Raw genomic sequence first — 13,941 nt, 5'->3', positions numbered from 1 at the left:
GACCCTCACTAAATGATTAGCATAAGATAAAACAAAAATTTTATTACTCCTAAGAAAGAAAATATGAGACAGAGGGAGAGATTGCTGCCAGTGAGATGGCATAAGGCTATGGAGCTGAACAATTTAATTTTTTCTTATTAAAAACAAAACAAAAGAAAAATTAAATATTAATATTACTATCAAAATTGGAAATACAGGGCAAGTAGGAGTTGGTACCTATCATAGCAATGTGATTATATAATGACTCAAGATGATTATTCAGAGGTAGACTTATAAACATATTATTAATAAATATACAAGTAATCCTAAAATAAATTATGAACCCATAATGTATTATATTTAAGTACGACTTTTCAAGATTTTTGTTTTAGTCACTTATACTCTTTGTTACCATAACAATAACTGAGGCATATCAGAATTAAGTCTTTTCTTTTGGTAGGTTATTTTGTTTAGATTCCTTGTGTGCATTCCACTATCTTTTCAATTATAATTTACTCATTTTGAATTCTTATTTTGAGAGATATATGGCATATGGATAAAAGTTTGGTTAAAAATTGGATTTGGGTGGTATAATCCCTATGGATCAGAGTATAGCATTCTGTTTTCAAAAAATATTTCCTCCCAGTATAAAAATATCAAATTTTGTATTGTTAAGTACTACTTCAATTGCAAGTGACTGAAACCACCTTTAACTGTGAAAAACAAAGCAAAAGGAAAAGGGAGGAAAGGGAGATTTATGGTTGGGATACTAGAATATTTCATGAATAAGGGAGAGTTAAGCAAAAAGCCTCTGGTCCAGCAAACCTGCAACAGGGAACTTGATAGCCAGAATTAGGTCTAGAGAGCCTTTGTTTGGGTTTTGGGTTTTTCCATTGACTTGTGATCTCTACTCCTTGCTGCAGATCTGTTTAATTTTACTTTATTTCTATACATTAGCTTCCTATATGTGAAGAAAATTGAGCTAACCTATAGCTGGTGATATTTAGAGATTTAGACAGTTTAAGAAACATATAAAACCTACTATCTCTTGGTCCCCAAGTTCAAAAATCCTGAGGAAGGATCACATTTCACTAATGGTTAAAAGAGACCATATGCATATAAAATATCTTTTGAATTCAGAAATTGTCTATAACTTTGTAAACCTGGTAACTGTTATTACAATGCAATCACTATTAATATACAGTGTCTCTAACTCAGTGGGGTATCACATATGCTGTGTGTCCTAGGTAGTTCCCAGTTACTTAGTGTGGATTCTCCAATAGATTATTCACAAACAAATAATGTCCATTTTATGTTTTAAATCTTACAAAGGTTTAATGCAGTGTCTAGCACAGATAATTTTTAATAAAACTGTATAAAATACTGAATAATATGTTTTACTAAAAATCAACAATCCAGATAAGACTCAATTTAATAATAATAAATATAAACTGGTTAGAGTTTATTTAAGGTTCAGCTGATTTTATGTGTGCTTGATTTGAGTATCACTAGAAAGATTCATCTCAGAAAAAAAAAATCATGTAGTTAGCAACTTAACTAAGATTACACCATTGATTTTACTTCCTCCAAATTGAATCATTTAATCTATTTCTAGCTTTGATATATGTGTAATAGAGTTGATAACTGCTAAATGTGCATAGTAAATCATTATCAAAAATAAGTACTTGTATAAAGAACTGTTTAAATAAATTGTCTTAAAATTAGTCATAAGTTTAGCTAAAGATTTTAACTATCAAAACTTACCTCAAATTTTAATGTCTTCTATTGAAACTCCCCTTTTAACTAAATATTATTAATGAAACAAAATGCCATGATTTTTTAAGTTCTAAATATCTAGTTCTGCAGCATAAAATTAAAAATTCAAAAAAGTTATAGGGAAATGAAACAATAAAATAATTTTTACATATCTTAAAAATTTACATTTTGCTTTCAATTCAAGCAAAATAAATCAATGCACATGTATTTTATATACGATTTTCATATAAGCTTGTACAATGGTATCCAAAGCAGTCTTGAGGGAAGAACATGGAGCTGGAAGAATCAGACTCCTGACTTCAGATTATACTACAAAGCTACAGTAATCAAGACAATATGGCACTGGCACAAAAACAGAAATATAGATCAATGGAACAGGATAGAAAACCCAGAGATAAACCCACACACCTATGGTCAACTAATCTATGACAAAGGAGGCAAGGATATACAATGGAGAAAAGACAGTCTCTTCAATAAGTGGTGCTGGGATAACTGGACAGCTACATGAATGAAATTAGAACACTCCCTAACACCATACACAAAAAGAAACTCAAAATGGATTAAAGACCTAAATGTAAGGCCAGACACCATCAAACTGTTAGAGGAAAACATAGGAAGAACACTCTTTGACATAAATCACAGCAAGATCTTTTTTGATCCACCTCCTAGAGTAATGGAAATAAAAACAAAAATAAACAAATGGGAACTAATTAAACGTAAAATCTTTTGCACAGCAAAGGAAACTATAAACAAAATGAAAACACAACCCTCAGAATGGGAGAAAATATTTGCAAATGAATCAACAGACAAAGGATTAATCTCCAAAATATATAAACAGCTCATGCAGCTCAATATTACAAAACCAAAGAAACCAATCAAAAATTGGGCAGAAGACCTAAATAGACATCTCTCCAAAGAAGACATACAGATGGCCAAGAGGCACATGAAAAGCTGCTCAACATTACGAATTATTAGAGAAATGCAAATCAAAACTACAATGAGGTATCACCTCACACCAGTTAGAATGGGCGTCATCAGAAAATCTACAAACAACAAATGCTGGAGACAGTGTGGAGAAAACACAACCTTCCTGTACTGTTGGTGGGAATGTAAATTGACACAGCCACTTTGGAGAACAGTATGGAAGTTCCTTAAAAAACTAAAAATAGAATTAACATATGACCCAGCAATCCCACTAGTGGGCATATACCCAGAGAAAACCATAATTCAAAATGACACACGCACCCCAATGTTCATTGCAGCACTATTTACAATAGCCAAGTCATGAAAGCAACCTAAATGCCCATCGACAGATGAGTGGATAAAGAAGATGTGGTACATATATACAATGGAATATTACTCAGCCATAAAAAGGAATGAAATTGGGTCATTTGTAGAGATGTGGATGGATCTAGAGACTGTCATACAGAGTGATGTATGTCAGAAAGAGAAAAACAGATATCATATATTAATGCATATATATGGAATCTAGAAAAATGGTACAGATGAGCCGGTTTGCAAGACAGAAATAGAGACACAGATGTACAGAAGAAATGTATGGACACCAAGGGGGGAAAGTGGTGGGGGGTGGTGGTGGGATGAATTGGGAGATTGGGGTTGACATATATACACTAATATGTATAAAATAGATAACTAATAAGAAACTGCTGTATATATAAAAAGAAAAAGCTTGTACAATGGTACTAATACAAATTTCATTGTGCTCTTCCTCTACTTCTTGACAAACAGGCTATCTTCTGGGGAAATTCACAAGATAAATTACCTGGCTACTTTCTCTTTAAATACTGGCTGTGAGAGGAGCTAACTTCATATTTTAAAAAAGATCATGTTTATAATACATATATTAGTGATTTTTTCCAACTGAGAATTTTTTTCCATTAAAAATTCAGCACAGAAATAAGAAAATGTTTCAGTGAATGGAGATACCAAAAATCCCATTACAAATTCCTTTCAAATTTTTCTTAAATTTTTAATTTTTATTGGAATATAGTTGATTTACAATGTTGTGTTTGTTTGTGCTATACAGCAAAGTGAATCAGTTAAACATATACATATATCCACTCATTTTTAGACTCTTTTCCCATATAGGTCATTACAGAGTACTGAGTAGAGTTCCCTGTACTATATATAGTAGTGTGTATATGTCAATTCCAAGCTCCCAGTTTATCCCTCCCCTTCTTCCCACCCTAGTAACCATAAGTTTGTTTTCTACATTTGCGACTCTATTTCTGTTTTGTAAATAAGTACATTTGTATCATTTTTTTAGATTCCACATATAAGCGATATCATATGATATTTGTCTTTGTCTGACTTACTTCACATAGTATGATAATCTCTAGGTCCGTCCATGTTGCTGCAAATGACATTATTTCATTTTTTATATGGCTGAGTAGTTTCCATTGTATATATGTACCGCATCCTCTTAATCCACTCATCTGTTGATGGACATTTAGGTTGCTTCCATGTCTTGGCTATTTTATTTTTTATTTTTTATTTTCTTTAAAGAAAAGGGTGGAATTTAATCTTTATTTACAGGACACTGCAAGATATGAAATTCCACATAGAAATAAGAAACCCATTGAGAGGAGAAGCTTCATACAGTATGTACCGTTTGGAACTGTTCAAGTATAGTTTCTTTGTAAAAAGTGCTACAATAACAAACCACGTGGAAAGAGTTCTTAGTAGAGAAACAGTAAGACAAACTTCTACCAAACATAGTACACAACAAACAACTTTATGCCTCAGATGTACAATCTAAACGTTGAAGGTCCCAGCAGTGCCATCCTGAACTTGGAATGTATACCCTTCAGAGGTAGTTTCTGGCACAACATTTTGATCTTCCTCTTCCTCCACAGAGAAATACTTCTCAATCAAGTTTAATGAAGCTTTGTACAGACTCATTTTCATGGTTTTGTAGAGCTTCAATTTTGTCCAAACCTCCACATTCTTCAATCTTTATACTAAGTTTCTCAATTTCACCTAGTTTCTCAGCAGCCTGAAAGATATTTGAGATGGCATCCAGAATAACCAGAATAATTTTAGTGTCTTTCGCAGTTAGTAGGTTCATCAACGGTTCTATTATGCCACAGTGAACAAGGTATACGATCTGCTCAACTGTTCCGCCACTTGTGTAGTTGGTCACAGCCCATACAGCTTCCTTTTGTGTCCTAAAGTTGGCTTTAGAGAGAACGTCAACAAGAAATGGGACTAATCCATGATTTATAACTTGTTGTATCTGGTCCTGGTGGCCAGCCATGATGTTTGACATTGTCCACGTAGCTTCCTTCTGAATATTAGTTTTGGAGTTTGTTAGCAGGCTGGGAAAGATGGCAAGTGCTCCTGCATCTATTACAACCTGAGTCTGTTCATCTGTCCCAGTGACAATATTCCCTATGGCTCTTAGCGCGGGAGTCACAATTGGCAATTCAGTAGCTCCTAAAAGCTTCACAAGTTGGGGTACAACCCCAGTTTTCACAACCGTTTCAATCCATTCATTTGGACCATCGGTAAGGTAGGAAATAGCCCAGCAGGTATCAGCTAAAACTTCTGGATCATCGTGATGCAGGAGACGAACTAAAGTAGGAAGAATTTACTCAACAGCATCTAAGGGGGGTGCAGGATTCTTGTTGTGACAAAGATTTGAAATTGTCCAGGTAAGATTACGTAAGTAACCACATGCTAAAGATGACAAATCAGGAACCTCCAAAAGTGCGAACAGTGGGTCAACTGCACCCTACTTGATAACCAAGTCTTGGAAAACCGATCCATCACCTGCAATGTTTCCTAGAGCCCATACAGATTGTTCACTGATGTGAGTGTGGGGAGATGCCAACAGAGAAATGAATGCTGGGATAGCACCTCCATCTACCACAGCCTTGGTCTGTTCTGATGTCCTGGAAGCAATGTTAGTGAGGGCCCAAGCAGATTCAAACTGAATGGGACTACAATCAGTTCTGCCCAAGAAGGACACAAATTTTGGAATCAAACCAGCCCGGATTATGCTGACTATAGGGGGCTGTTTTTCCCTGGAAAGCAGTTTCCTAGCAGCTTGAGTAGCTTGGAGCTGGCTTTCCAAATTGTTGCTATTTATGCCTTTGACAATGTCATCAACAGACCGATTTACAGTGCGCTGGTTGTTGCGGTTTTCCTGCAGTGGAGAAGCAGCAGCATCTGGAAAAGAGCTGACATTTCTCCTTTTCAGCATCTGGTCACCCTTCTTAGCTTTCCTGAGCTCCACATTCACTTCTATTCGGCGCCGCCTCATTTCTGTACTGTCTTTCCCCTTGTTCTTGAATCTGTTAAGGCGGGCAGATGGTGAATTAGCATTCTCACTGATGGACATCGTTATGAGACAAAGGGAGAAAGCTACACAGCCAGCTCAAGCTTCCACAGGAGGCGGTGCGGGGCGCACAGGCTACGGATCAACTGCACTAAACGTCTACCACGGTCAGCCCGAGGACGGTGTCTTAGCTATTTTAAATAGTGTTGCTATGAATACTGAGGTGCATATATCTTTTCAAATTATGGTTTTCTCTGGATATATCCCCAGGCGTGGGATTGCTGGATCATATGGCAGTTCTATTTTTAGTGTTTTAAGGAACCTCCATACTGTTCTCCCTGATGGTTGTACCTATTTACATTCCCACCAACAGTGGAGGAGGGTTCCCTTTTCTCCACACCCTCTCCAGCATTTATTCTTTGTAGACTTTTTGATGATGGCCATTCTGACTGGTGTGAGGTGATACCTCATTGTAGTTTTGATTTGCATTTCTCAGATAATTAGTGATGCTGAGCATTTTTCATGTGCTTTTTAGTAATCTGTATGTCTTCTTTGGAGAAATGTCTATTTAGATCTTCTGCCTGTTTTTTGGTTGGGTTGCTTGCTTTTTTTGGACATAAAGCTGCATGAGCTGTTTGTATATTTTGGAAATTTATCCCTTGTTGGTCACTTTGTTTGCAAATATTTTCTCCCATTCTGTGGGTTGTCTTTTCATTTTGTATATGATTTCCTTTGCTATGCAGAAGCTTTAAAGTTTATTTAGGTCCCATTTGTTCATTTTTGTTTTCATTTTCATTACTCTAGGAGGTGGATCAAAAAAGATTATGCTGTGATTTATGTCAAAGAGTGTTCTGCCTGAGTTCTTCTCTAAGAGTTTATAATGTCTGGCCTTATATTTAGGTCTTTGGTCCATTTCAAGTTTATTTTTGTGTATGGTGTTAGTGAGTGTTCTAATTTTATTTTTTTACATGTAGCTGCCCAGTTTTCCAGGCACCACTTACTGAAGATACTCTCTTTCTCCATTGTATATTCTTGCCTCCTTTATTGTAGATTAGTTGAACATAGAAAGGAAAAATATATTCTAATACTCAACAAAAGAAACACTCATTTTAGATTTCAACAGAAAGTCATCCGTATTTTTTAGTTAATGAGTAAAACCATTTGTGTATCTAAACTTCTTCACATTTTTTTTAAACATCTTTATTGGAGTATAATTGCTTTACAATGGTGTGTCAGTTTCTGCTTTATAACAAAGTGAATCAGTTATACATATACATATGTCCCCATATCTCTTCCTTCTTACATCTCCCTCCCTCCCACACTCCCTATCCCACCCCTCTACGTGGTCACAAAACACCGAGCTGATCTCCCTGTGCTATGCGGTTGCTTCCGACTAGCTATCTATTTTACGTTTGGTAGTGTATATTTGTCCATGCCACTCTCTCACTTTGACCCAGCTTACCCTTCCCCCTCCCCGTATACTCAAGTCCATTCTCTAGTAGGTCTGCATCTTTATTCCCATCTTGCCCCTAGGTTCTTCATGACCATTTTTTTTTTTAATTCCATATATATGTGTTAGCATACAGTATTTGTTTTTCTCTTTCTGACTTACTTCACTCTGAAAGACAGTCTCTAGTTCCATCCACCTCACTACAAATAACTCAGTTTTGTACCTTTTTATGGCTGAGTAATATTCCATTGTATATATGTGCCACATCTTCTTCATCCATTCATCCTATGGTGGACACTTAGGTTGCTTCCATGTCCTGGCTACTGTAAATAGAGCTGCAATGAACATTTTGGTACATGACTCTTTTTGAATTATGGTTTCCTCAGGGTATATGCCCAGCAGTGGGATTGCTGGGTCGTATGGTAGTTCTATTTTTAGTTTTTTAAGGAACCTCCATACTGTTCTCCATAGTGGCTGTATCAATTTACATTCCCACCAACAGTGCAAGACGGATCCCTTTTCTCCACACCCTCTCCAGCATTTATTGTTTGTAGATTTTTTGATGATGGCCATTCTGACTGGTGCGAGATGATATCTCATTGTAGTTTTGATTTGCATTTCTCTAATGATTAGTGATGTTGAGTATTCTTTCATGTGTTTGTTGGCAATCTGTATATCTTCTTTGGAGAAATGTCTATTTAGGTCTTCTGCCCATTTTTGGATTGGGTTGTTTGTTTTTTGATATTGAGCTGCATGAGCTGCTTGTAAATTTTGGAGATTAATCCTTTGTCAGTTGCTTCATTTGCAAATATTTTCTCCCATTCTGAGGGTTGTCTTTTGTCTTGTTTATCATTTCCTTTGCTGTGCAAAAGCTTTTAAGTTTCATTAGTTCACATTTGTTTATTTTTGTTTTTTATTTCCACTTCTGTAGGAGGTGGGTCAAAAAGGATCTTGCTGTGATTTATGTCATAGAGTGTTCTGCCTATGTTTTCCTCTAAGAGTTTGATGGTGTCTGGCCTTACATTTACGTCTTTAATCCATTTTGAGTTTATTTTTGTGTATGGTGTTAGTGAGTGTTCTAATTTCATTATTTTACATGTAGCCGTCCAGTTTTCCCAGCACCAGTTATTGAAGGTGCTCTCTTTTCTCCATTGTATATTCTTGCCTCCTTTATCAAAGATAAGGTGACCATATGTGCGTGGGTTTATCTCTGGGCTTTCTATCCTGTTCCATTGATCTATATTTCTGTTTTTGTGCCAGTACCATACTGTCTTGATTACTATAGCTTTGTAGTATAGTCTGAAGTCAGGGAGCCTGATTCCTCCAGTTCCATTTTTCGTTCTCAAGATTGCTTTGGCTATTCAGGGTCTTTTGTGTTTCCATACAAATTGTGAAATTTTTTGTTCTAGTTCTGTGAAAAATGCCAGTGGTAGTTTGATAGGGATTGCATTGAATCTGTAGATTGTTTTGGGTAGTAGAGTCATTTTCACAATGTTGATTCTTCCAATCCAAGAACATGGTATATCTCTCCATCTATTTATATCATATTTAATTTCTTTCATCAGTGTCTTATAATTTTCTGCATACAGGTCTTTGGTCTCCTTAGGTAGGTTTATTCCTAGATATTTTATTCTTTTTGTTGCAATGGTAAATGGGAGTGTTTTCTTAATTTCACTTTCAGATTTTTCACATTAGTGTATAGGAATGCAAGAGAATTCTGTGCATTAATTTTGTATCCTGCTACTTTACCAAATTCATTGATTAGCTCTAGGAGTTTTCTGGTAGCATCTTTAAGATTCTCTACATATAGCATCATGTCATCTACAAACAGTGACAGCTTTACTTCTTTTCCAATTTGGATTCCTTTTATTTCTTTTTCTTCTCTGATTGCTGTGGCTAAAACTTCCAAAACTATGTTCCATAATAGTGGTGAGAGTGGGCAACCTTGTCTTGTTCCTGATCTTAGTGGAAATGGTTTCAGTTTTTCACCATTGAGGATGATGTTGGCTGTGGGTTTGTCATATATGGCCTTTATTATGTTGAGGAAAGTTTCCTCTATGCCACTTAATGGAGGGTTTTTATCATAAATGGGTGTTGAATTTTGTCAAAAGCTTTCTCTGCATCTATTGAGATGATCATATGGTTTTTTGCCTTCAGTTTGTTAATATGGTGTATCACATTGATTGATTTGGGTATATTAAAGAATCCTTGCATTCCTGGGATAAACCCCACTTGTCATGGTGTATGATCCTTTTAATGTGCTGTTGGATTCTGTTTGCTAGTATTTTGTTGAGGATTTTTGTATCTATGTTCATCAGTGATATTGGCCTGTAGTTTTCTTTCTTTGTGACATCTTTGTCTGGTTTTGGTATCAGGGTGATGATGGCCTCATAGAATGAGTTTGGGAGTCTTCCTCCCTCTTCTATGTTTTGGAAGAGTTTGAGAAGGATAGGTGTTAGCTCTTCTCTAAATGTTTGATAGAATTTGCCTGTGAACTTCTTCACATTTTATTCTGTTATTTGAGTGGCCAGGAACTCACTCATTTGGGTTCAGCCAAACTTCAGGTCATTAGCAAAAACTGCCAGCATCCTCACACAATTGTTAAATTATGTAAGTTTATTCATTATGTGTTCATGTACTTTTGTTCCAACTGTTTGATGGAAATATATAATTAAATCTTAAAGGAATAAAGGTGACTAATTCTATACCAGAAATGAGCAAACTTTAAAAAAGAAATCAACACAAAAAACAAAACAATCCCGACAACAATGCCTTATAATTAGTATCCTTATTTGGAATAGAAAAGATTATGTAAATATTTATGTTTAGAATTACATATTATATCATTAGAATTAGAATTTATGGTTCTGAGATACAGAGGAAAACAGGAACTATCAAATGAAAACAATTTGCTTCACTTAGGTTTAACAATTATATTTTGTAGCACTAGTGGCTGATTCAGATTGTGGATATAAAATGATTAATTAAGATCTCAAGAAATTGGAGATTAGAATTTCTTTGGTAAATATCACAGCTCTGTAATATATTCTCTTGTCTCACAATGAAGAAAGGGAGAGAATTATTTTCTCTCTCAAGTCAGGTTCAGTCAAGTGGCTTTATGAAAGACCAAACAGATTTTGATATTTGTCCCGTGCAGTCTGCTTACAGAGCCAGGAGGGGTAGTTTCATGAAGACTTTGTGAAGGACAGAACCAGGAGATGTATCTTCATGAGGACACCTCCCAGAGTTTGTTGGGGCACAAAATTATGAGAGCTTTCTCTCAGGGACTAAAAAAGGGGATGGAGACCAGTTATTTTTAAATCTTTCTCAACTGACTGCCTTGAGGAGGCGTGGACCCTCTCAGAAGTGTTACAGGAGGGATTTTATGTGACCATATGGTGCAAGTATGACTTCTCTTAAGTGAAATACAGATGAGGGATCCCCAGTGGAGAACAGTCTCTGAAAAGTCCACAAAGCTTTCCACAAGAGATAGAGTTTGATTACCCACTAAACTTAGAGGATGTCAGTGATAGATCATGATAGTGCTAGTCAACTAGACCTGGCCTGGCTACTGCTACAACACTGGAATGCTCATAAACCATGTTTAGCAAGTTGGAGAGATTGTGAGGAAAAGAAGCATAAGACTAGGGAAAATTAGAAAGAAAATCAATTGTACTCACTTCAGGTGTCCTGTTGGAGCAGGTTAGGTCAGAGGGAGAATATAAGCTGAACTTGAAATATGATTCAGAAATATGATTCAAAGTTTGCCTGTTATATAGTATATTATTAGTTAGGTTTCTCCAGAGAAACAGAACAATAGGATGTGCATGTGTGTGTGCATGTGTGTATATGTAGATAGATGGATAGACAGATACAGATAGATTGATAAATACAGAGATAGATATATAGAGAGAGATTTTAAGAAATTGGCTCATGTGATTGTAGAGGCTGCCAAATCCAAAATCTTCAGGCCAAGGTAGCAGACTAGAGATCCAGGGAAGACTTTCAGTTTGAGTCCAAAGGCAGTCTGCTGGTAGAATTCCCTTTTCCTTTAGGGAGCTCAGTCTCTTTTGTATTAAAGCCTTCAACTGATTGGATGAGGCTGTCAACTGAAAACAATGCACCACATGAGCTGTGAGCTTCAGTTTTATTTGGGGACCTTACTGAGGACTATAGCCTGGGAGAAGCCTCTCAGATAGCTCTGAGGAACTGCTCTGAAGAGATAGGGGAGGGGCCAGTATATACATACGAATTTTTTGGCTGGGTCATACATGTAGTCAAGGCTAAAAATATTACTTCTAATCACAAAGAACAGATACCTCAAGTTAATCATTTTAGTACTTCTTTATGTATTGGAAGATACAAGAATCTGAGGTCATTGAAATTCTTTTTTACAATTTGAATCTGAACTATCTGAACTATTTAAGGGTCCCTATATCCAAAACACAGAACACTTCATCCTGAATTCCTTTCAGGGTATACTGTATGACAGGAACTACAATGGCTAATGACTTGATGGCAAGCAACAGTCTTTGTTTTATAAGACCCACACACATGATGAAGGGTAGTCTGCTCTACTCAAAGTCTACTGGCTTAAATGTTAATCTTATCTAAAAAAAATACCTTCAAAGAAAAATCTAGACTGGTATTTGACCAAATATCTATGTATCATGGCCTAGCCAAGTTGATACATAAAATTAATCATTACATATAGGCAGATATTTTAATCATTAAAATAAATTTATTTTGAACTAAGGATAATTAGATAATTTTACTATATAAAAGTAAAAAGAAAAGTCATGGGATTAACCTTGCATCAATGAGATTAGAAAAATTAGCTCTATATGCAAAATCTGTTGGGGGAAATAATTATTTTGCTTAAATCAAGTCTTAAGATAATACAACGTAAGAATGTTAGCAAAGTGAAGAAAAATCCCTCTCTTTCTTTCTCTCTCTCTCAGCTATTACTGATACAAATTAGGGAAAAATAAACCATCTTCTGCAGGAAAAATAGTCTCATATTCAATCTAAATTCCATTCTGATGAACCTAAAAAACAGTCAATTACAAGTCATGAGAACCAATTTAACCGTTTTACAATTTTTACTCTACTCTCCTAGTTTCCTAGTTTTGTCTCTACAAATTTTTCATCTTTTCAGACTCAAGAACTACTTCTTCCATCCACAAGTTATCAATAGATGAACATGCTGACATTTCTTAGTGAAAATAGAATCAATCAAAAGAGATATTCCACACATTCCTTCTACCCATGAATAAGGAAATTTTGCTTTCATCTAAATTGTTTTAACTACTGTTAGGATGGGGTAAACTCTTATACTCCTTTCTACACCCAACCTCCTTTGTAAACTAGATCTCATCCCTTCTTGCATAACAAAGACATTGCTTCAGGTAGTTTACCCTTCCTCATCCATCATTTTGTTTCTCTAGTGTATCATTCTTAGAACAAACAAATTCTATAGATATAATAGCAAAAGATTCTATAACATCTCTTATTTACAAAAAAATATATATATATATTTTGTCTTGACCTCACATTCCCCTTCAGTAACTATCTCATTTTTCCTTCTTTCTTGAAACCAAAACTTCTCAATAAACATTGCCTTACTCACTGACTCCATTTCTTTACCTCCAATTATTTCCTAAATTCACTCTAATCAGACGTTCATACCTACCAGTTCAAAGAAACCTTTTATCAAGGTCACAAGTAGAACAATCTTTGACTCTCTCTTTTTCTTTCACCCCACATCCAAGTCATGTTAATAGCCAATAAGTTTTTCCCTTAAAATTTACACACACACACACACACACCACACACACACAAACACATACACAATCAAATCATGCCCTGTACTGTAGCACAATCTAATCTATGTCACTTGGACTATTTCAGTATTCTCTTAAGTGTTCTCCCTGCTTCCAACATGCAGCCTCCATATAGCAGCCAGAGATTTTTTTTTAAACAAAATTAGATCATATCAACACTCTTCATAAAGCATTGCGATGGCTTCCCGTCTTCTTCAAAGTGTAAGTCAAAGTCTTTCTGTTAGGTAGTCAGACATTAGCAGCAAGGAGGTGACAGTGGCGGAAAGACAAGAGGGTAGTAGTCAAGTTACACCCCAACCATCTGGGGACCCTCCCCTGACCCCACTCAGAACAGGCGAAACTATGGTCGGGTGGTAGGCAACTTATCCTGATAAAGAGGGAGTAGAGTGACATGAGGAAACTTCCCCAGGCTGCGCATGCCCAGACTGCACTGGCGTATAACCTATAGTAAACCCAAACTCATTATACCATCACTATAATAAAATCTGCATGTGGTTTTGCCCCTCCCCCCGCCCGTGAATAAAGGGTAACGGCATGCACAATAATGCACAATAATGAACTTGTTACATAACTCTGGACTGTCAATCGAATTA

At 35.9% G+C, this 13,941-nt stretch overlaps 1 pseudogene; it reads right to left on the bottom strand.

Moving 5' to 3' along the window:
- Positions 1–4,412: 4,412 nt before the first annotated feature.
- Positions 4,413–6,118, bottom strand: LOC132366484 (importin subunit alpha-1-like; annotated as a pseudogene).
- Positions 6,119–13,941: the final 7,823 nt, after the last annotated feature.

This window comes from Balaenoptera ricei, chromosome 5 (assembly GCF_028023285.1).
Source record: "Balaenoptera ricei isolate mBalRic1 chromosome 5, mBalRic1.hap2, whole genome shotgun sequence".
Taxonomy (NCBI): Eukaryota; Metazoa; Chordata; class Mammalia; order Artiodactyla; family Balaenopteridae; genus Balaenoptera; species Balaenoptera ricei.
Note: the sequence above shows the minus strand (reverse complement) of the source record. Positions and strands in the feature narration are given on the sequence as shown.